Source organism: Parambassis ranga, unplaced genomic scaffold (genome assembly GCF_900634625.1).
Source record: "Parambassis ranga unplaced genomic scaffold, fParRan2.1 scaffold_37_arrow_ctg1, whole genome shotgun sequence".
Classification (NCBI taxonomy): Eukaryota; Metazoa; Chordata; class Actinopteri; family Ambassidae; genus Parambassis; species Parambassis ranga.
In genome coordinates this window covers 435,115-458,786 of record NW_021144804.1, presented here as the reverse complement: position 1 = coordinate 458,786, position 23,672 = coordinate 435,115, and the positions used below count along the sequence as shown (strand labels likewise).

Sequence of the window (23,672 nt, the reverse complement as noted above, 5' to 3'; positions counted from 1 at the left end):
CAAAGTGTATTATATTAACATCCACACAATGATGCTATTTAACTCATTATTAAGGCATTCAAAGTACATTCAAATCCTAATTAGATAGCAGAGAGCAAATACAAGGAATTATTAAACATCACATCTCATAGAGAAATATGACTAATGACTAATAGGGTCACTGTAAATGTATTTTTTATTTTCAATATATATACACAATATTTGAAACACAATGTTTTCAATTGCAGGCATCAGCCCAGATGTGCACCATTCAGTGAGAGTTAGGCTTGTCCTTGACATGCAGATAATCAACAGGGCCACAAATCAAAACAGATGTAATAATGTTGTATGTAGACAGACCTGTGAAAGATGGTGCTTTCTCTTGCAGTCAACATAACAGCAGTAGCTTGTCTGGTCAGACGGTTACACCTGATGTCCTCCTTAAAAAGAAAATCACTGTTCCTCCACACAAAACATGATGCTGTTATTAAACTGGACAGGACTCACCTCTGACTGACTTGATGCAGAGAGTCTACAGGAAGACATGACCCCCTGTTTCCAGCACTGCTTCATCCGTTCGCTCACTGGTTTCCCCCGTCGCTCAGCTGGACTGTATGCCCACACGGTTCTGTTCACCTGATGAAGCTGCTGTTGTCTTCTCTCCCTGTGAATGGTTGCTGCCATGTTCAAGGTGTTCGCGGTGGTTTCTTCCAATGTGACCATAGTGAGTTGTAGACTCCATATTCTTTGGTGCATCCATCAATTCCACAAACAAAGTCCGGACTACGACTATGAGCAGTATTTATATGACTCAGTAAAGACTTGAGAGTGAGAGCTACAAACACAAAGCAGATAACACAGCGCCAAATCATTCCCTGTTTTTAGCCTTAGCTAGCAGCTAGCTGCCTGCTCTGCATGAAGCCGACCTGCTGACACGTCATGATGAAGGTACGTACCACAATTCCATGTCTTATAACAACAGAAACCACTTACTATTTATCAATTATCCAGATATGCCGATATATTATGAAGCAATATGACCTTATTTACGTAAATATAGTTTGTAAAAATGCAAATTAATCGTATTTAGGCTTAGTGCCCCTCCCGCTCCCTCTTGGAATATGGTACATTCCACCTGTCGTTTTTTTTCCACTTGGAGTCCGTGAAGCTAAACTTTAAGCTAGAGGTTACCTGCTGCTGCTGTGAAATCATAATTCTCAACAAACTGTGGATGTCAGACTCATAAAATGGACAAACTGGACGAGGTTACACCTGCCACAGTCAGAGGTATGCTACAAGGGTTACTTTGATGTTGTGCTGGTGTTAATGGTGAGTTAATGTAGTTAGCCTAGCTTAACAAGTTGTGGATTCGCGGCTAAAGTTTAGCAGCTAAAACACATAAAACGGGCTAATCTAGTAATAGCTTATGTCTCATTGAGCTGTGGGGCCATTCTCTCAATGTCAAGGACTGTAAACACTGAAAATACAGCAACAACTGGTCATTTGTAAGACATGAATACATGATGTTAAGTTCACATACTACTCTTGAAGTAGAAGTAGCAAGAAATAAAAAATGTGGAAACAGGTGCTGACAAAATATCCTCACCTACTATGTAAAAATCTGAAGGAATTTAATGATAACCTCTGTTTCTTGGCCCTGACTAACTTTTCTGTTTTACAGCTGCTAATATTGGAGAAGACTTGATCCCATCGCTTTCCCGAGATGACGTTAAAGACCTCTTTCCTGGTCCTGAACATTTCTGGAGGCGCCGGGCTATATGGCTTGTAGTGAATCAAAATGAAAAGGTCAGATCTGTCTGTCACAGTATAACAGGACTGATAAACAGCACATGGTTCAATATCACTATCTGTTTCAAATACATTTTTTAAAAGTTATAAGTGTTTTTTTCATTCCCCAAAATGATAATGTGACTATGACAAAAATGCTCAATAAATGTTTGTGTTAATGTGTTTTAGGTGGATACTGCTCTGGAAATTCATCAATCTCCCCCACTGGAGGCAGTGACCTTTCAAAAGAGGAGGCAAATACTTCTAAATTTGTGACTATGTCCAACCCAGAATACATGGTGTTCACGGACAGTGAGCTTGAACAGGTGCGACGCTCCTACTTCGAGCAGAAAGGACTGGGAACTGAGCACAATGTGACCTTATCCAAGGAGCTCTTTTGCCGACTCATAAGAAACACTATGACTGATATGATCTCCATCGCAAGAGCCACAGAGGACTCCAGATACCCTGCCAAACATGAGGTGCAACCAAAGTTCCACCTTCCAAGAAACCACGGCAAGAAGTCAGTTCTGGAGATTCCAGTGCATCCACCATTATTCTGGAACATTCACCTGTTAGTTCCATGGGCATCCCAGTGTCACCTAGAGCCAGCACCCCAGTGCAAAACGGGACAGCAGTGATGAAGAATGTATGTATTGTATTAAATATAATTGTCGATGAGTTCATTCATATGGCACATTCTGGACATTCACCAGCTTTGGAATGTTTCACTATGTGTCCAAGAGTGTCTGTACTCTGGTCCAATATTTTACTTTTATATCAAGCAACACAAACATTAATGAATTAATGCTACCTCTTACTCAGTTTATTATACTGACAACTTGCTTGTTTGAATATCTCATGTCCTCTTTCCATCATAATGTCCCTGTAATGTCTTCAGCTTGTTCAGTTGATGTCTGGACAGCCAGAAAATCCAAGCAGGACACTACAAGACCCTCCAAGAAATGTACAAGTCCAAAAAGCCAAACAAAGCTGCAGTAACTCAATTGCTGAACCTTGAATCCGAGTCTCGAAGACGCTTCATCACCTCTGACGTCTTAAAGGATTCTAGAGGCTTACCCTTGTTTCAGGGAACTGGATCACGTAAGTAATGTTGGTCCCACTTAGTTCACATGGCTCAGTTTGTAGCCTGACATAAATAGCATAATGTTCATATGTCTCACACATTATAGATTTGTTAAGCCTGATGGTGAATCATTTTAGATAGAATGTTAGACTTTTTTTAATTCTTCACTGAATCTGTTTTTCAGGTGCTTGACGAGCTGCAGCCAATTATCCAACCAACCAACTTCCAGCACATATCAGAGATGCAGAACAGATGGAAAAGCTTCTACTCAAAGGTCCAGTTTTATGGTGTGATGAAGAAGGCCATGAAGCCTCCAAAAACTTTGAATGGAGGTGAAGTCATGATACATTTAGTTCTTTTTACATAATAATGTCTCAGTTATTTATGTTACAGTTACTTATAGTACCACGTTGTATTGTGCCTTTTCCATTCAACCAGTGGAGCATATCACAGCTGTCTTCAGAGCCCTGCCACTGCTCTGTCCGTCCAGCACTATGCCACCAAAGAAACTGGGCTCAAGCAGCCAGGCTCTTTTCCATGTCCTTTCGGTGAGATTGTTCATAATATATTCCTGTTTTTCATACATTTTATATTTAGTTTAGTTACTTTGAGATAAACTTTGATCATTTCCAAAGTTCCAGGGGAAGGGGAAGTGTTTTCTACAGTGTGCTTAATGTAGTACTGACTTCATTGGCTCTAGCTGTGCTGCATTTAGCATTTGCAGTGCTGAATGCTAAGGGGATTTATTGTGACCATAGAATTTCACTAATGTCCTCATCCAGGTCAAAGTTCTGTTTTTCTAATCTTCTTCATTTATTTGTGTCATCCAGACTTCTGAGGATCCTGATGGGTTCATGCGGCAGCGGGGCCTGTCTTCTCCTGTTCTGCTTGTTTCTGAGGACAACTGCATGATCGCCGTTGGAAACACTCCAGTGAGCACCTTCACCATGGACAGACTTAATGAGGGACTTCTCTACCTCATGGCATATTACTATGCCCTGCACATACCCAAAGTGCATTTCTACACTCCTGTCAGTACTGCAAACAGAGGTACACAACCATTCAGTCCACGAGCAGGATTTGACCCCCCACTACAAAGAAGCGATTGGTGAGTGGAAGTCCTTCCCTGAGTGAGTGAGCCCCTTTGTTTGTAGAAGCTTGTGTTTGATTTTCAAAGAAAAGTTCATCACATTCGTCACATTTGTTGTTGATGTTTTTTGGAATGTGGAAGTGGTCCGGTTTTGAATTAAATACAATATATTGAATGAAAAACTTTTGGTGTCTTGATTTAAGACAACTTCACTTATATTTGTTATACTGTTTTAAGGAATGATGTCTTATTTTAACTACATTTGTGCAGATTAAGGTGTCATTTCCTAAAGGTAATTTAGTAGATAGACTTAAATTCTAATTTTAAGTTACTTAATCTTAAATTAGTGGTTTTTCATTTCTGGTTTTAGAACAAAATGGATTAATTGAAGGTTTTCTGTCATGTTTTAAGTTGCATTTTAGTCTTACAGAGCCAAGAATTTTGTGCCTATTTTAAGAATTCTTGTCAATGTCTGGAGTACATCTTCCAAATCACAACGGTTACAGCACCTCTGATTGACCCCACACCCCTGTGAATCACCCAGGAAGGGGAAGACCTTAACACACATGGAGGAGGCACATGTTAGCCCCAGTGGCCTAATGGATAAGGCACTGGCCTCCTAAGTGCACCTGTGTGAAAATGCATCTCAATGTTTTCCCTAAAGAAGCAAAGTCCACATGTCGGTGTGTCTCAGCAGCTCACTGTTCATGAGCACTATGCTGCACTGAACTGATATACACTCTAAAAACTATAAGCAGGCTCTACTCAACGTCTGTGGTGAAACATTTTTACACTTCAAAATATTAAGTAAACATGAAACTAATTATGTCACTTCTTTCATTATGAGTTAAGACTTCATTAAACTCACAGTGATGTATCCAGACTTCATAGTAAAGCCTTTCTTCTTCATGCCTCCTCCCACCTTACCCATTAAGCACATGTGTTTGTTACCAACAGCATGATTGTACCAACCAGTTCAGAGGGGAAGAAGAAGGAGCAACACCACATCAGGAAGGTCCTGCAAACCTGTGGCTACCCCAAGTGGGCACTCAGCAAAGCCACAAAAACAAGACCCCCCAACAACAAGAAGGAGTTCATCAAACATCAAATGATCAGTTAACCATACGCCTTACCAAACAGAAAAGTTTACAAATGATCCACTATTGTAGCTCTGTAGTAAGACGCATGAGCTCAGGACATTTTCAGCAGTACAGTTGCTCTGTTCTAGTTCACCATTTTGTCTGGCTCTCTGCTTATGTTCTGCTTTGATTCCAAATACAAACATCCAAACATTTGCAATGTATATGCTGCACTAACCTCAAACATTCTGTTCAGAAATAAACAAATGCATTTTCATTTCACAGTCACACATGTAACCAACTTAACCTCATAACTTCATATAAGCGTACTTACTCTCTGGTTATGAGTCTAGCTTTAAGGTAACACAGACAACATGGAATTAGCGTCTGTTAGCAACATGCTATTACATGTTTCTCTCGCTTTGTGAACACTTGTAAAACATAAACAAATCTAACAACACTGTCTGCAGTCACTTAAGATACTAACGGAACAGATCTGATCACTGACAGGTGAGCTGAATAACTCTGATGACCTGGTTACCATGGTAACTCTCAGTGGCTGGATATATGAGGCAGCAAGACAACATTTGTGTGTGTGTGTGTGTGTGTCTTCAGCATCGAGCTGTGTGAGTGCTGCTATCAGGAAATCAGAGTTAAACAGTGAGAGCAGAAATCCCCCAGAGGGCTGGACCTGACTGCTGTCCTGATAAAGACATGAGCAGAGACATGAGGAGGACTGTCTGGAGGACACACAGAGTGGACATGGGTCACAGAGCGCTGCTGCAGTTTGTGTCTCTCTGGAGCTCCGGTAGGACTCTGCTTCCATGACGGACGTCTTTATAAGAGCTGGGAGAAGAGTGTGTGTGAAGAGTGTTTTGTGTGTGTTTATATTTGTTTGTTTTCTTCACTGACAATCTTATTATGGATAATGCTACTAAGGATCACAGTGGAATTAGTCTGATTGTTTTTAAAGTTGTTATTATAGCAGTTTATGTTCACTGTGTATGCAAGTCCACACTGGATGTTCCTTTTTTAGGATTAACATTTATGGAGCCCCGAAAGGGACATTTGCAGTTTATTTATTTATTTATTTATATTTCACGCTGTATTTATTTCATCCCTAATATGCAAATCTCCTCTTAAGATACAAATCATAAAGCACACAGTCCTTCTCTGGATAACTACAAACTTCACTACATCCAGTGGTTAAACAGACTGAGCCCTGTTGTTGCTGCTGTCAGCTACAGGGAGACATAAACACAGTGTGAACTGAATCAATATGAATTAAAATGGAGGAAACCTTTATTTGACCCACAATGCAGAAATTAAATCAATACATGTAACATTCAATGAAAACATGTGGCAATAAATGAATGACTAATATGCCACCATATGAACGATCTGGCACCGCCTGGCTGCGGCTCCAAGCAGATGAAGGGAAGTTGGTGAGAGGTGATGAGGTGATGATCTGTTGCCAGAGACAGGTTGATCTGGACACACTTGTGTGAAACCAGCCTGTCCAGTTAGGATCAACACAGCAGGACAGGTAAATGTGACGGTCTGGCCTTCAAAGCACTTCCTGATTCTCGCTTAGGGTGCGAGAGGTCCCGGGTTCAAATCCCGGACGAGCCCTGACAGTTGTTGTTGACTCTTTTCAGTTCCTCTCTAACTACCACACAGCTTTACAAAGCTAACAAAGTGCTACTCAGACTCATCCCAATCCAGAGCAGTTGTTACACAAGCTGTGTCTCATTTCAGGGTCTGCATCCTTCGGAGGACGCAGCCTACGCAGTCTCAGGAGGCCGCGTCCTCCTGAGGATCCTCCGGAGGATCCTCCACCGTTGGTAAATGGGACGGTCTGGCCTTCAAAGCACTTCCTGATTGTGGCGTGACGTCATAAATTTTGCCCCGGGAAAAACAAAAGCAGCGACAGCGACACAACACGGACTACACAACAAGCGGGACAACAGTGTGGATTTAGACATTTGGAATATTTTAATATATTTATTTGTTGTTGGAGGAAGAGGAGAGGCGGCTCCAGCAGCAGCAAAACCGGTGACGGCTCATTTTCTTCAGGCTGGGAGAGCGCAGTGGGGAGGTGACGGTAAGCTGCTGTTTAACCATATTATTGATCATAATTAATATACCAGTTACTGAGCAAACGCTAGATATATAACCAGTAGATAGACAAATATGATTAAATGGAATTTATATTTTATTCAATTGTAAGACTTGATACAGGGTCTGTTTGTAATTTTAATACTTTAAATTAAATAGCTAAATGTGTAAGAACCCTGCAAATAACCCTGAAAGCACTGCTTTAATGTGTCATTAAGCATCAGGTCTGTCACTGCACCAGAGAATTACTGCTGGGTGGAGGAGAGTGGGGCTCCCTGCAGGACCAGCTGTCTGTCCTGGAGGAGGTGTACTGACCATCATCACCTTTGGAGGGTGAGGATACATATTTTATAGCTTTTCATATTTTAAGCTGCTTTGGAAGCCGCTCTGTTGAAGTTATTATTTTTATTTTTGCCCTTTTTAAAAACATCTTTAGTAACATGGCAGCCGCCGATCGTCAGCTCTGCAAACCCTGATGGACGATGTGGTGGACAGAGGAGACAGGCACCCCCCTCCCCCAGATGATGTCCCACTCACAGCCAGAGGACTCCAAGGTCTTCACCGTGGCATCATCCAGTCCAGCAGCACCAAGGACTCCTGCTCAGCCAAACATTTATATATATGTTCTTTGTGAATAGTATTTTCTGCTGATCTTTATAAATAATAAACTGTACATTTTCATAATGCCCACTGGTAAATAGTTAGAAATGTTCAAACTGTGTCTTTGTAAATATTGTACATAACAGAACAATAAATGATTTACTGTGGTCACTGAGAAGTTGTTCAAAAGTTTTGTCAGGTTTCTTCTGTTTCTCTCTGCTCCTCCTTCAACAAAATGCCAACAGGCAGAATGACCGTTTGATATAATAACGATAATATTGCTCCTCACGTGAACTATACTTTATACTATACTACAGTAAACAACAAGAAACAACATTCAATCAAAGCGTTTAGTTTACAGCGCCTCGTATCAACAGGACGTCATGTTTGTAAATATAAAACTCATTTTTTTAATGCCGCTGTCACTACTAGCATTTTAAAACTCTCGAACTACTGCTCTTTACTTACATTTAAATGTGAATTCGGCACTCCTGCCGGTGCCGCTCGCTTGGTCCGTCGTTGTACTATTGGACAAAAAGTAGGCCCGCAAAGCATTGTGGGATATTTAAGGCCACGAAGGATGGTAGCGATGCATCCTCCAAATTCAGGCAAAAGGAGGACGCATTTGGAGGACGCATTTGAAGGACCCTTCGACTTTTGGCGAATTGGGACAGCCTTCGCGCAGCTTTGTGACGTAAGCGGCCTTAAAATGCGCACTCTGAAGGATGCAGACCCTGAAATGAGACACAGCTTATATGTGGAGGAGGGATTGATTTTGGAATGAGGAGGCTGCAACCTGCGATGGCACCACTAGATGTCAGCTTTTCACAGCATTGGTGGTTCAGTGGTGGAATTCTCGCCTGCCACGCGGGAGGCCTGGGTTACTGTTGACAAGTAAAAATGTGATTTAGTCAGTGGCGTAGGAAGCATTAAAAATGTGGGGGGGACACCTTCTGTGGGTGGGTGGTGAAAAAAAGTACATCAGTATATTATGAAATATAATAATATGAAGTAGTTGCGATTTCCTGCGGATTTTAACAGGTTGTTAAACTATTTTACCTACAGAAGTAAACACTTCATGACTATTTCAGAGACAGATTCAACAAAAACTCGGTGACAAACTAATTCCAAGTGAAACAACAGTTTTGTCAAACATACTGGTGCTACTACACTAACAGCCTCCATATCTGAGGCCTTCTCTCATTTACAGAGACAAAAAACTGGCAAATCCCATAGAAAAATGAACCAAACTGCTTAATGCAGATAATACTGAAACACTAAAAATACTAACTTACAAAAAGATGCATGTCCTTATTTTTATTTGCTTATAAAACTGCTGAATTCACAACAAACCTTGTGGATGTGTTTATAATGACGCCCTGCCTCATCTGCTACATCAGTGTTTCCCTGTTCATATAATGCTCCACTGTGTCCTGACGGTCCATCACATGTATTTTATTCTTGCTGATAAGAGTAGGAGCAGGTGGCTGTGTGCACTGGCTAGGCGAGGCTGAAGCTAGCAGGCTAACAGGAGCTAACCTGGCCTTATTATAATATGGGTTAATGCTGAAAACAACTCTAACTCTCCGTGTCTTTGTTGGGAATGTCCTCATGTCCATTGTGTGTGGGGAGGGAGCAGAAAAGGCAACAACATGTCATCAGACAAATAAAACCGTCTACTGTAACTGACAGTAAACAGCAGCTTCCTCCCAACTTTTCTAAGTTTCTTTAACATCAACCTAACGTCACCTGGGGCCATGTGACAAACAGTCAGGCTTCAGCATGAGCTGGACTTTGTGGGATGACACTGACGTTACCTCCTCCAGCTTCGAGCAGCATTGACGGTTCTCTTTACGGTGTTTTACGCTCGCTCGAAGAAACCACTGGCTTTGTTAGGTCCGTTACTATAGTAACGGTATTGCATAGGGGTGGGCGATACTGAAGATTTCAGTATCGATCCGATACCAAGTAAATACAGGGCCAGTATCACCGATACCGATACTTTTACATTGAAATTTCATGATCATAAATAATTTTTTTTGCCTTCTTTTTTGCCCTTAAATAGATTATCGTGATTGGCAGAATAATAATACACAAGAAACATTTGTTAATAAATCAAGCTGCAAACAAAAGTGCAGAACTGTATAAGTTTGAAATTTTAACTTCACAATCATGTCAGCAATGCTCCTTGTGATAACGATCCATGTCTTATCACAGCACTCAGAAAGACAGCATTAATTCATGCTGCAGATTACTCAATTACTCAACCTTCACTTTTTTAAATCATCTACCTGTGTTTTGCAGTAAAGCCTTTGTCAGTGACCACTGTCTCTGGTTCATGTTTGGGGATCTGCCTCTTCCTCCTCCCTCTGTTTACTCTGCAGCTCCGCTTTGGGCTCTGCTGCTTTATGTTTGTGTAAATGAGTTGTGTTTCCACAGTGGCAGGTCACTTTCCTGCACACCTCACAAGTAGCAGTTTCTTCTTCTCATCTGTCGCTGTGAAATAACTCCAAACAGCGCTCCTCTTCCTCTCTGCTGTCTCCATGATACTAAAGCACATGTTTTTCTTAGTTTGACATTGGTAAAGATATGTACAAAGATTTCTGGTTAGGAATATATAGTGTTGCTCCTGAAGAGGGACTTGAACCCTGGGCCCTCAGATTAAAAGTCTGATTTCCTGCAAGATCCACCCACAGAGATCCTGAACACATAAAACTCAGATTCCCAACCAGAATAGTAGCAGAACTGAAGACACCACTTGGAGGAGTGTCTTCAAAAACCAATCCTTGAGTCCAATGTACCAACCAGCACACAGTAAGTGAAACAGGCATGTCCACGCTTCAACAATGAAAACACAGATTGGCCGTATGGGGATCGAGCTAATCGGTCGAGCCCTATTGATTAAATGATGTTATGATGTTATTCGGGAATTCTGCCTATCATTCCGGAATACTGATGTCTATACTGGAATGCTACTGTTTATTCTGGACTTCTGCATTTCATTCCAAAATTGTGACTTTCATTATGGACTGCTTTTCATTCTGGAATGGTGTCTTTCATTCCGCAAATCTGCTTTTCATTCTGTTAGCTGACTTTTGTCCTGGAATGTTGCCTTCCATTTTGGAACACACGCTTCCATGACATCACAGGCCACTGTCAGGTTAGGGGTTTAATCCCAGAATTTTGTCTACCATTCCAGAATCCTGCCTATCATTCTGGAGTGGGTGGATGGATGTCTATTCCAGGATGCTCTCATTCTAGATTTCTGCCTTTCATTTGGGAATGCTTTCTTCCATTCTGGGATGCTTTTCATTCCAGAATGATGTCTTGCTGACTTCTGTTCCACTATACAGAGTGTTATTCGGGAATTCTGCCTGTCATTCCGGAATACTGATGTCTATTCTGGAATGCTGCCACTTATTCTGGATTACTGCCTTTCATTCCGGAAATTTGAATTTCATTCTGGAATGCTTTTCATTCTGGAATGCTGCCTTTCATTCTGCAAGTCTGCTTTTCGTCCAAGGCGCTGTGTTAAAGTTGCAGTCTCCACTGGAGGACAATCCTGAGACAGAAACTGGTACACCCAAAGGATAAAACTCCCAGGGAGAAACACAGCAATATCATATATGCAGTCCAGTGCAGTGAGGAATGCTCTGATCTGTACATTGGAACAACCACTCCACAGGAGAATGGCTCAGCACAGGAGAGCCACCTCCTCAGGACAAGACTCAGCTGTTCACCTCCACCTCAAAGACAAAGGACACTCCTTTGAGGACAACAATGTTCACATTTTAGACAGAGAGGAAGTCAAGGAAGCCATCTATGTTAAGCTGGTAAAACCTTCTCGAGGTGGTGGCCTCATCTTTTTACCACATACAAAGCAGTTATTTCATCCATTCCCAGGAAGTTTCACTCCAAGTCACATGCTAACAGCAAGAACAATGGGCTGTCTACCAGCAGTCTCATAGTCGTTAGCCAGTCATTAGACACACCTGGCACAGGCAGCCAGATCATCACAGGTAATTATGGAAACATTTAGTGCTATTGTTTGTGAGTTTTATCCAGACCACCCACTGAGGTCTGCAACCACATATAAACCATGTTTCCCCACCAACAGATCAACAACTGATGAAGCTGCTTGGATGAGCAGCGAAACCTCTTCAGGAAAACTCTACAAGTCCAGACACCTTGCTTCAATCTTCTCTACAAACATGCCAAAGCAAACAGTTTTTACCAACAATGTTACACACTGAGTTTTGAAGGTCTTAACCACTAGTCTTAAGTTGGAATGTTTACAACATGTGTGAAAAATTGTAATTCACGCGTGTTATTACCCATAGACTCCCATGTTAAAATGTCCAACTTCACAGCAGAAATGAACATGTTTACAGCCTGGTACAAAAAACATTCTGGTCTCAGATGATAGGTTCTCTTCTAGTGTCAATTGTATGGGAGGTGATTTTTTTTACAACTCACTCGTTTTAATTCAAAGTCAGCTTTATTGTCAAATCTGCTATATGTGCTGGACATACAGAGAATCGAAATTGCGTTACTCTTCACTCCATATATAACATATAACTAAAAACTTGTGTAAGTGTAAAAAAATGTACCTACAATGAGGCACACACAAAATACAAGGCACAAAAATGAAGGCACAATGCAGTAAGAGTGCAAAAGATGTATAGTGCAAGACAGTGCAGTTGGCAGAATGTAAACAGTCCAGGAATGGTTTAAGTTATAGCAGCTTATATGAGACTGGATGACATGACTAGGGTGCAAGAGAATGCACAGGGTAAAGTGGCTGGTGCACAGAGTTCCTAACTTGGGGGGGGGGGGGGGGGGGGGGGGTTCTTTTGTAGAGGGAAGGGGGAGAAAGTGGGGCACAGCAGGGAGAGAGTTCAGCTTCCTGATAGCCTGGTGGATGAAGCTGTCCCTCAGTCTGCTGGTCCTGGCCCGGAGGCTGCGCAGTCTCTTTCCTGATGGCAGCAGACGTATCGTATCGTATATCGTATAATTCCGGAACTCTGTTGACTATTCTGGAATGCTGCTGCTTATTCCGGATTTCTGCCTTTCATTCTAGGACAAACAAACAGACTGCTTTGTGGCTCTGTGGCGCTTTGGCGCTACCTGGCTCACGACAGTCTGTCCAATTCCAATCTCCTCGGCCTATCGCGTACGCCGCCGTCCAATGTAAGATTGGATTTCATCCAATCGCGCGGCGCGACGACGCTCGACAGCGCCAATGGCGGCGCGCATTTCCATTCTACATTGGATGACGTAGCGAGTCCATAGCAACCGCTTCCAGTCAGTCGGTCGTCTACGACGAAGGATTCGACGCGTCTAAAAAGTAAGTAAATACTGCAAACGTGCGGTTTACAACAGCGTCTTGTATCGTTATAACGTGATAAGACGCTGTCACGTTGTAAAACAGCGGCTCATCCCGTTATAGCACGACAGGACGCGATGAGCCGCTAGCTTGTTATAACGTGATAAGATCACGTTACAGTGACATAAAGAAAACATAATTCAGTTCAGCGCTTCCGTACATTATTTGAAAACCAGGAGCAGGTGTTCTTTATATTACACGATCGCTGTGGACGCGTATGTATTCGCATATTAACTGTTTATTTAGTGCAGCGGCGTCACAGCGCGTTGTTCATTATTGCATGCTCAGCGTTTTTTATTGTTGTCAGTGTCTTTAGATGAGCAATAACCACACGGCTATGGGAGAAGATGAGTGGATGAGCAGGCTGCCAGCTCAGGTGTTTGCCCTGCTGGAGGCTGCAGGCCAGCTCCTAGGCAGCAGAGGTGGCATGACCTCTATGAGAAGGTAAAGTGTTAGCCTGTTACTTACTATGGACATTATTATATAGCATCATGCAGTTTAATGAGTGACAGTTGCTTCAATACACACAGATAACATCAAATGCTGTGTCTGTTACATCATGTAATGTTGCTTTACCAGCCTGCCACTCAGTGTCCTGCTCCTCTCCTGTTCACTAAATCTCCCTTTGGTGGGGTGCACTCTGCTGCATTAAAGCCCAGCTTGGTGGCTAGGAGGACCACCAGTCCTCATCCTCTGTGAGGAGGAGGCTACCACCACCTCCATGCCACAGCCTGGTGTATCCTCAGCATCTGGGTATGTCAAAGCACATTTATTTGTAGTAACATTAGTTGCTATTAAGAAATATTATTGTGTGATTTGTGCTTTCTGGGTTCTTATATTTCTCATCTCTGTTTTCCCCCCAGGCTGTGGTTGATGCTGGTGTGCCAGGCATAGACAGAGTTGACAGCTTGGCAGAGTATCTGGTGGAGCTGAGGAAGCAGTCCTCTCTAGCCCTCACCAGTCAGCAGGTCAGATGTTTGTGTGTGCTTCTGCGCCTGTCATACATGTCCACGCTTATATTTTCTTTTCTCATGTGCCTGTGTTGTCATTCTGCTCTCCCTCAGGTCAGCACCATTGTTGCGTCGTGGCAGAACCTTCTGGACTACGGCAAGCAAAGGGTGGTGTTTGCTGCCAGGCACCAGAGCAGGCTGAATACAGGCAGGTTTAGGTCGCCAGAGAAGAGGCAGGACTTTACACCCGGGGTGGAGAGCGACAAGCGCTCACCACTACTGCACCACTGGCTCACTGGCCAGATTGCTGTCGTCTAGTGGAAATGATCTTCATTAGGCTCTGTGCTATCCACCGTAGTCCCAAGAAAAGGGGGACAAGCACATTTTCCAGATGGGACCACATCTTGGAGGATTACCGTAAAATAAGGCAGCTTATTCTGTGTAATGGGGCTGTCATGCAGCAGACTAGTATGCAGCTGGTGGACATTAACCACACTACTCTGGTGCAGTGGCACAACAAGAGGGTGAAGAGGCAGGACAGTATGGTACTGATGCAGGTGCTGGACCTCCCCAGTCGTGGCAGCTGACCCTCTGCCCCATGCAAATGTGCCCCCAGCATCTGCCCCAGCCTGTCCTTCTCCTGCCCCTGTGACTACTGCTGCTCCTGCACGTACACTGCAGCGTGAAGTACTGCACAACACGTGTAAGAAGTGTGGACAGTACAGGACAGCAGAAACTGGGCACAGCCAGTACAAGGGGACAGTCTACTGCCCGAAAGTAGAGACTGTCCCAAAAGAGCAGTGGCTGGACAACATAAAACAAAAAAAGTAATATGAGAGAGGCATAGATGACCCCTCGGACAAATACCCTCAGCACTGTGCCAGACCTATTTTTATAAATAATTGTTTTTGTTATAATTTATTACTCTGTAAAATGCTTGTGACAACTATAAATAAAGTTTGGTAAAGTGAGTAATGTATTGTTTTCTGTGTGTTTTTGTGTTGAGATTAGAGTCTGTTAAGTGCTGTGTACATGAGAAGTCTTTGCTTAATGCTGTTGTGTGGGCGTGTAGAGGGCGATGATGGATCTCACCACACACCACAAATGCAGACATAAAAATATCAATATATCAGTAACGTAAGGTTAATAATCGGCAAAATCGGTGTTAAAGTGATGTCCAGTTACACATTTTTTTAAATCAGTCCAAATCTAATGCATTAATATTTGGCGTTTGTGGGACTCGAACCGGGAACCTTGGGGTCGAAGCATAAATTAATATAAAAATGAAAAACAGGTTTAAAATCATTTATGTCCAAATAAAAATCATCTCTTCCCTTCTCTCACGTTTTTCTCATTTTTCTCCTCTTCTTCCTTCTTTTTCCTCATTTTTTCCTCATTTTTTCCTTCTTTTTCCCTCTTCCCCCTTCTTCCCCCTTCTTCCCCCCTTCTTTCCTTTCTTCCCCCCCCATGACAGACTATTGTTCCCCAGCTTTGGCGCAGTCGGTAGAGCATCAGACTTTTAATCTGAGGGTCCAGGGTTCAAGTCCCTGTTCGGGCGGAAAGCTTGGTGTGTAGCAGCAAGTAGGAGGCTTGAGAAGGAGGTGGAAGTGCACACAGTCATTCCAAATGGCTACCTTACATAGCTGCTGCCTCTCCATTTTACACTTACCCCACCATACACCTCACACCAAATGCAATACATATGTACATGGAATTCCTTCTTATTAAAAGCTAAAAGCTGGTTTAAAACTCATAACTATAATTGTCCTTCAATCAAACGATACCCTCCCCCCCTGCACCTATTTCCTGACTGGACTGGTCCGGAACTATAAATGCCTGCTTGTTACAAGAGGGACTCTTTTGACTGTCACCCCTGGCCACAACAAAAGGTAAGAGCTCACACACACATTAGCCCTTAAACATTCAAGTCACATTAACCAACCCACAATCCGATCATTGTATAGTTAATTCAGCATCTGTTTCTTGTGTCCTACAGATAATACCTACAGCTAGTGATGGGTTTTCAAGGCTTTTTTGAAGCTTCGGCACCTGATTCAAGAAAAAGGTTCATTACTCGAGGCTTCATTGACACAGTGCTGGAGTCGGACATCTAGTGGTGAATAAAATGAATTGCGGTGTGTGTTATTGGTTCATGGATTGTTTGGGATTTGAATCTCCATGCACATGCACACTAGTGTAGTCTCGTTCGACCACACTACATGGTTGAATGGTTTCAGGCTGACACAATAAAATACATTTCACACTTTCAGTTTCACTGCACGAAGTTGTTATACAAAGTGACATTTGAAGTCAGGGTGTCCGCTGGGTCTTAAAAAGTATTAAAAGTTGATAAATCAACTGTGGGAAAATGAAGGCCCTTAAAAAGTATTGAAAAGTCTTAATCCCCATTTCATGAGGTATTCAATTTTATTGTGATTCAAGCTTTGACTCCAGAAAGTTCCATGAATATTTATTTTCCTCTTTGCAATGTCACCCGATGGGGAAAAAATATCTGAGTTCGTGCCGGTGCGACCAGCTGTTAGAGGGAAATACATTCTCTGTGACTCTCCCTGTGTCCAACAACAGACACACGTCAGGCTCATATCATGGTCTGAACCAATCAGAGACGGTGAAGGGCTGTTGACCTGTTGTTTCTGTTGACAGCATGACAATGATGCTGAGGCAGAGCGCGCTCTGGGCTGAGGCCTTAGCTCGGCCATGGTGCCTTCAGGGAACATCGGACGTGCGGTCAGTTAAACTCAACATGCGCTATCTATCGTATTGACGTGACTGGCTGCAAAACACTGACACCAGGCAAAGTTGTAGACAGTTACGCATCAAAAGGGAGAATATTAATAATTTGTGGAAGCAATAAGACGCTAAACACATCATGCAGGCCTCCTGGCGGACCCTGAAAGGAACTATCGGCTGGCTGTCACTCTCTTCCTGCTCTGTGCGCCAGAGAAGTAATAAGCGTCAGTGCTGAGTTACAGCAAGAATAAATACATAACATCATCAAACATGGCAATTACTGCCGGTTAGATTTGCTAAAACCAACAAGGGCAGCGATGCTTGGTTGACAGCCCTTTGTTCTTACTGTGAGTATGTGCAAACTTCCTGGGAATGGATGGAATCACTGCATTGTGTGGTAGAAAGATGATGTCTGAGGCCACCACCTCTGTTAAGGGAAGGTTTTTCCAGCTTAACATAGATGCTTCCTTGACTCCTCTTTCACACCACCTTTCCTCTCTGTCTAAAATGTGAACATTGTTGTCCTCAAAGGAGTGTCCTTTCTCTTTGAGGTGGAGGTGAACAGCTGAGTCTTGTCCTGAGGAGGTGGCTCTCCTGTGCTGAGCCATTCTTCTGTGGAGTGGTTGTTTAGTTTCTCCAATGTACAGATCAGAGCATTTCTCACTGCATTGGACTGCATATATCACATCGCTGTGTTTCTCCCTGGGAGTTTCATCCTTTGGCTGTACCAGTTTCTGTCTCAGGGTTGTCCTCCAGTGGAGACCGCAACCTTAACACAGCGCCTTGGATGAAAAGCAGACTTGCAGAATGAAAGGCAGCATTTCAGAATGAAAAGCAATCCAGAATGAAAGGCAGTAATCCAGAATAAGTGGCAGCATTCCAGAATAGACATCAGTATTCCGGAATGATAGGCAGAATTCCAGAATAACAGTCAAGTTAGTCAATAGGGCCGGTTAGCTCGATCCCCATACGGCCAATCTGTGTTTTCATTGTTGAAGCGTGGACATGCCTGTTTCACTTACTGTGTGCTGGTTGGTACATTGGACTCAAGGATTGGTTTTTGAAGACTCTCCTCCAAGTGGTGTCTTCAGTTCTGCTACTATTCTGGTTGGGAATCTGAGTTTTATGTGTTCAGGATCTCTGTGGGTGGATCTTGAAGGAACTCAGACTTTTAATCTGAGGGCCCAGGGTTCAAGTCCCTGTTCAACACTATATATTCCTAACCAGAAATCTTTGTACATATCTTTACCAATGTCAAACTAAGAAAAACATGTGCTTTGTGTTGTTCTTGCACTGACCGAAACATGAAAAAAAAGAGGTCACATGTGGCTTGTTGGTCTAGGGGTATGATTCTCGCTTCGGGTGCGAGAGGTCCCGGGTTCAATTCCCGGACGAGCCCTCTTCTTTCAGCTTCAGTAGATTGAAGGTCTGTCTTATGTTTACATTTATAGCAATTATCTTTAACCCAAACAAGTTCATATTCCAACTTAGACCCTGTAAACAGCAGTCTGCTCAAACTCCTAGAAGTAATCTACAACTGATATTGTTTATTCAAGAGAAGAAGTCCTTGCACTGAGGACTAACATCGGAATGCAGCACAAGGTCCAGGGAGAGCTGAGGAAGAAGTACAGGGGCTGTAAGGCAGGAGTGAAAGTAGAGGCTGCACGTAGACATTTTAAGCCAGCGATCCCCTCGGCAATAATAAGGAATGTCAACTCACTACTGAATAAGGAGATCAGGAGATCAGCCTCTGTCCTACCCGCCATCTGCCTCTGCTTGAAACTACTGTTGGTAAGTTTTCTGTCTTCTATTCAATAAGTTTATTATCTTTATGTGAAACAATGTGCATGCCTTAAGATAAATGGACCTTGAGCTTAAGAAGAAGTGTCAGTCATTGTTCATGTTGGGGTAGACAGGCTACAAGCAGCTAAGATTAGTTAGCATTCGTTGTAGCTAATGTCTATGGTCGCGTCATATAGCTGTCAGAGGTAAGTGGTGAACACGGTTAGTACTTGGAGTTTTCTACACAGGCACGTTGAATTCATCCTTAACACACTGAGAGCACAGCTCGCCGCCAGCTAACGCAATCCAAAAGTGCTTTGCTTTACTTTTGTAGTGTAGCTGACAGGCTAACGTTAGCCCAGAGCTAACGCTGTGTGTTAGCCTAAGCAGCACTTGTATGCAGGGGTACAGCCAGTGCTTAAGTGTAGTTAATGTGAAACAATACAGTCGTGATTTATTGAAGTGAAGCAGTCGGCATATTTTCGCAATATATTTTATTTTTTATATATTTTTTGTCTGCTGGTGGGTGCCTGCTCCCCTGCGCATCGGGCTGGAACTGCGCCGTACGACACAGAGCAGGGGAGACCTGTAAACGTGCTGAAATGACTTTGTTTAGTAAAAGGAAAAGGTATAAATGTGTTCTATAGTAAGGGACCATTAAATGACTTCTGTTGTGATCTGGCACTATAGATAAAAATAAAATAAAAAAGAACTCATTGGATGAACTCAGTTAAATTGTGGGAGACTTTTCCATCCAATAAATATGGGTAGCCCCAACTCAATGTGATGTATTTGAGTTGGACCAACATGATTTTTCCATGTTGGTCCAACTCAACCTAAATAATACCTATTAAATGATATTTGATTAAAACGGGTTGAGATTTCAGATTAAAGTTTTGGGTGGACCTCAGAGGATTTTCAGATTTGAAATTTCATTGTGAAATTTGGGAGTGGCTGCTGCAGCATAACACCTTTAACATATTTATTACATGCATACCTCTAATATATAATCTCATCTTATGCTCTTAATGACTGTAGCTAATTATATACTTGGTAATCAATTACAGCATCTTGTTATTTGGTCAATGTGATCTGACTCTTTTCTGACTTCTCTTTTATTTTACAGGATGCTGTATGTGGATGTGTGCAGAGTGCAGTTTGGAACCAGGTACTTTTATGCATCTGCACCTTATCATACACATACACCGCCTACATGCAGATGTACTTTAATACATGGATTATGCTACTACTAAATCACATTTTTACTTGTCCATGGTAATTAATGAATGTAAAATGAACCCTGGAGGGTCCGCTGCCTCGTCTTCGCTGGTGTTCTGCCCGGACCCTGGAGGGTCCGCAGCCTCGTCTTCGCTGGTGTTCTGCCCGGACCCTGGAGGGTCCGCAGCCTCGTCCTTGCTGGGCTTCCGCCCGGACCCCAATGGGCCCTCACCCCTGTCCATGCTGGGCTTCCGCCCGGACCCTGGAGGGTCCTCAGCCCTGTCCATGCTGTGCTTCAGCCCGGACCCTGGAGGGTCCCTGTCCCCTCCGTTTCTGACTCTGCCCCCCAAGCACCCCAGCCTCTCGTTTTATGGGACCTCTGTGTCTGTTGGCCCATGGCCAGGGCCTTCTTGAACTCTGAGACCTTTTTTCCTGGACTCTTGAGACTTTGAATTCTGGGCTCCCTGTGTTTTTGTTTGTACCCTTGTTTTGTGTTTTTGGAACGTCTGGGAGCCGTTCCTTGAAGGGGGGGGTTCTGTCACGACCTGGTGTTATTTATGGTTTTGGTTTTCCTTGTTTTGGGTTTTTAGTTTGATCTGTGTTTAGTTATTGTTATTTTCCTGCAGTTCTGGTGTTTTGTTTCCTTGGGTTTGTGTTTAGTTGTCTAGTCTTGTCTTGTGTTTCCTGTTTTACTTTGGTAGTCCTGTCCTCCCTGTGTATTGTCTTGAGTTTTGCTTCCTGTGTTTTCCCTCCTTGTATGATTACCTGCCCTGCCCTCATGTGTGTCACCTGTGCCTCGTTGTCTTCCCTGGTCCCTTTGTATATAGTCTGTGTCTTCCCCTTTGTCCTTGCTAGTTCGTCTCGTCTGTGTGGGCTTTGTTTCTTTCCCGGTCTCGTCCATGCCATGCCATGCTATGCTTTGCCCAAGGTAGTCTCCTTGTTCATGTTATGTTTTTGAACCCTCGCTAAGTTTCCTAGTTTTTGCTTTTCTAGTTTTGCCACGTGTAGTGTGATTTTCAGTTAGTTATTTTGTACTTTACCTTTTGACCACGACAAGTGTGATTTTTAGTTTTGTATTGTTTTGCCCTCCTGGCCTTTTAAATAAAAGACTTTTTTGGATTTTAACCGCTCTGCGTCCTGCAACTGTGTCCTCTCCTCACACAAAACCCTGACAATATGTTTAGGTTGAGTTGGACCAACATGATTTTTTCATGTTGGTCCAATTCAAATACATTATATTGCATTAATGTACTTGTTTTGAGTTGGGGCTACCAGTATTTATTGGATGGAAAAACTCAATTTAATTGAGTTCATCCAATGAGTTAATGAGTTAAAAATGAGTGATATTTAATCACAATAAATATACAGCAATGCAGTGATTAATGTGATTAAAATTTTAATCATGTGACGGCACTAGTTCAAACGTTTGCGTTCAAAGAACAGATGACCTACCAGTGGATGTCATGGTCATGGTTTTCTACAGAAAGTCTCGTTCGTTTTCTAACATGGCAACCTTCTCCTTTAGAGTTTTCTGTCAACAGGCTCTTGTTCTGACTTTTGCAACCCTCACCTCTCATTAAAGCTGGTTTCCAATGATGTGTGTCTGGGTGCGTACACACTGCCCATAGTTACTGACGGAGCCACTGCATCACACCCCAGCTGATACATGACCGCACCAGGACTGCTGCTATGACCCATGTTGGTTGTCAGCATTCCTTCCATTCCATTACAGCAGCATGAAAACAAGGTCCTGAGCAGCATAACAATAGATAAAGTAGAAATAAAGACTATGTACAGAGCAACCATAAGACATGCAGATATACAGATGAGAAATGTACAGAGATGTATTATGTCCTGTTATGATATCATGAAAAACTCTGAGTATTACACTGTAGGTGAGGATGTTATTGCACTAAGAGAAAAAACACTGTACTGTTTCCCCATCAGTGTCACTGGGTGTAAACATGGTGATAAAGTACAGAGGTTAGAGTACAGATGGACTGATGTTATACAGTCTGACCCCTGTCTGGACAAAAGTCTGTGGCTGAAGGAGACACCCAAGGTCCCCACTGTCTCATGTTTTTATATTTGACTCATTTTCACAGCACTTCATTAGTTTGTTATCATAATCAGCCACCATGTACAGGTGCATCTCCATAAATGAGAATATTGTGGAAAAGTTCAATATTATAAACTAATGATGTCACACTGTGATCAGATGATGAACTCAAAACACCTGCAAAGCAGACACAATCATGGGGAAGACTGCTGACTGGACAGATGTTGAATAAATAAAAAATAGTCAGCATGGATATCCTCAGGAGCAATAATGGGAATATGACTCCCATCCATCACCCCTGCACACTGAGGGAACCCATCAAGATGGGTATAGTGGCATAGTAGTGTAGTAGACCCACTAAAGGTTCTAGCAGTGGAAGTGAGTTGCGGATAAACCACAGATAGAAGTTGGCTCATTTCATACGTGTATAAAACCTCAACCACGAAGGGACTCGAACCCTCAATCTTCTGATCCGAAGTCAGACGCCTTATCCATTAGGCCACATGGTCTAGTGTGTTTGCCCCATAAACTTTTCTTTGTCAGAATGTTATGGCATAGTGTTCATAATAAGAGTTTTTGTTGGTGCAGTTGCCAGCGCGAATAGAATAGAATAAAAACAGTTTACATATGAACAGTTATTGCACAGGTGAGTGGAGGGAGAAGTGGTCTGTAAGAAAACTGTACATAGTGCATCAGAAACTAAATAAATAATGTGTTGTACACTGTGGTGTGTGAATATTGCTCCTATCAGAAGTGGTTATTATACAGTCTGACAGCAGCAGGAAGGAAAGACCTTCTGTATCTCTCCTTCACACACCGAGGGTGGAGCAGTCTGCCACTGAAGCTGCTCTGCAGAGCTGACAGGGCGTCCTGCAGGGGGTGGACTCATTGTCCAGCATCAGAATCAGAATCAGAATCAGAATGACTTTATTTGTCCCCGAGGGGAAATTCTTTTTTGTTACAGACATTAGAAATTAAAGATACATTGAAATATATAATAAATATCTAAATACCTAGATAGCATTTAAATCCCTGAGTTGTATCTAAAGAACATATTCACTACTGTATAAAACCTTTCCATAGTAAAGAGCAGGACATGAATGTACCAGTATGAATGTACAGTGTCTGAGTGACACTTCTACTCTTATATAGTCAGTTTTGTCAGGACCCTCCTGTCACCCACCTCCTGCACTGAGTCCAGAAAAAAGCCAGGTCTCTCTGACTATCCTTAACTGTGCTACATTGAATCAATGTGAGAGGTCTGTAAAGTATTTCTGTCTGACCTTTAATGTTTGATCATGTTTGATATTGCTACACTAGCAGAATTGATATTATAATATAGCATTTATTTTCCCAATTTGACTAATAGAATATCTATATTTGTATGTATATATTTGATGATATGAGAACTCTAATTTAGAACTATGTATGATACGATTTGTACTGCATTATTATTAGATAGATGGACTGTGTGCACATTAATTGGTCCTGTGCTGTGTGCAGGCCAGGGTTGATGGCGAGCTAGGATTGAGCTCTGCTTAGGCTCGAAGAATACGATTCAGCTCAACGTCTGGATCTGGCCCAGATCTCTTCTGGTTGGAGGAGTGGTAGGAGGCTCCTGCAGCCCCCTTTATTTTGAACTTTTGTCCCCTCACTGCGTGTGGCCCCCCCATTGCTGGGTTTGTTAACTGTGTGTCATTTAAATATATATGGTTCTTCAGCAAATCTTCATCGCCCTGTCTCTCTTTTACTCACTCCCAGAGCTGCTCCTACACTTCTGAGCCA

The 23,672-nt window shown here is 42.6% G+C and overlaps 2 non-coding genes across 2 annotated transcripts; one reads left to right on the top strand and one right to left on the bottom strand.

Annotated features, from left to right (window-relative positions):
• The first annotated feature begins 18,155 nt into the window (after positions 1–18,155).
• trnap-cgg (transfer RNA proline (anticodon CGG)) lies at positions 18,156–18,227 on the top strand. Its single transcript has one exon. It is a non-coding gene; the product is annotated as a tRNA-Pro (tRNA).
• A 4,096-nt stretch (positions 18,228–22,323) lies between these two features.
• On the bottom strand, positions 22,324–22,396 carry trnar-ucg (transfer RNA arginine (anticodon UCG)). Its single transcript has one exon. It is a non-coding gene; the product is annotated as a tRNA-Arg (tRNA).
• Positions 22,397–23,672: the final 1,276 nt, after the last annotated feature.